We start from the raw sequence: 476 nt of genomic DNA on the forward strand, positions 1-476 counted from the left end.
ATATACACATTACGTGCACTTCCGATGCTGTATACTTTTTTACAATACTGAATCATCCAATTGCTTCATTTGCTTTTGTAATACTGTCTTTTTCACTCTGTGGATGATACGTAGAAAGGTAGGCACCTAGTTACAGTAGAGTTTCTGAAGCAAGCAAGCCGCCACGCAGAATTAAGACGTGTTTGTTATTGGATGAGATGCAATGTATTTGTCTTTGGACTTAACACTGTCCGCCTGGAGATGCGAAATTCCATTGCACCATCGGTAGGCGCCAAATCCCGAGGGCACCTAATCTCGTCGTCATGAGATGTGACCAAGCAGAATTTGCTGTGGAATTCCCAGGATATCTTAATTTCGTTATGAAATTAATGCTGGCTGAACAAACACCATGGAAATAATGTCAGTTTTCTGCGAATGAAACGAGGATTATAACTATCCTCTCCTAAGAAAATCTTGTCATTCCCATAACTATTCGA

The sequence above is a fragment of the Penaeus monodon genome, chromosome 31, assembly GCF_015228065.2.
Source record: "Penaeus monodon isolate SGIC_2016 chromosome 31, NSTDA_Pmon_1, whole genome shotgun sequence".
NCBI lineage: Eukaryota > Metazoa > Arthropoda > Malacostraca > Decapoda > Penaeidae > Penaeus > Penaeus monodon.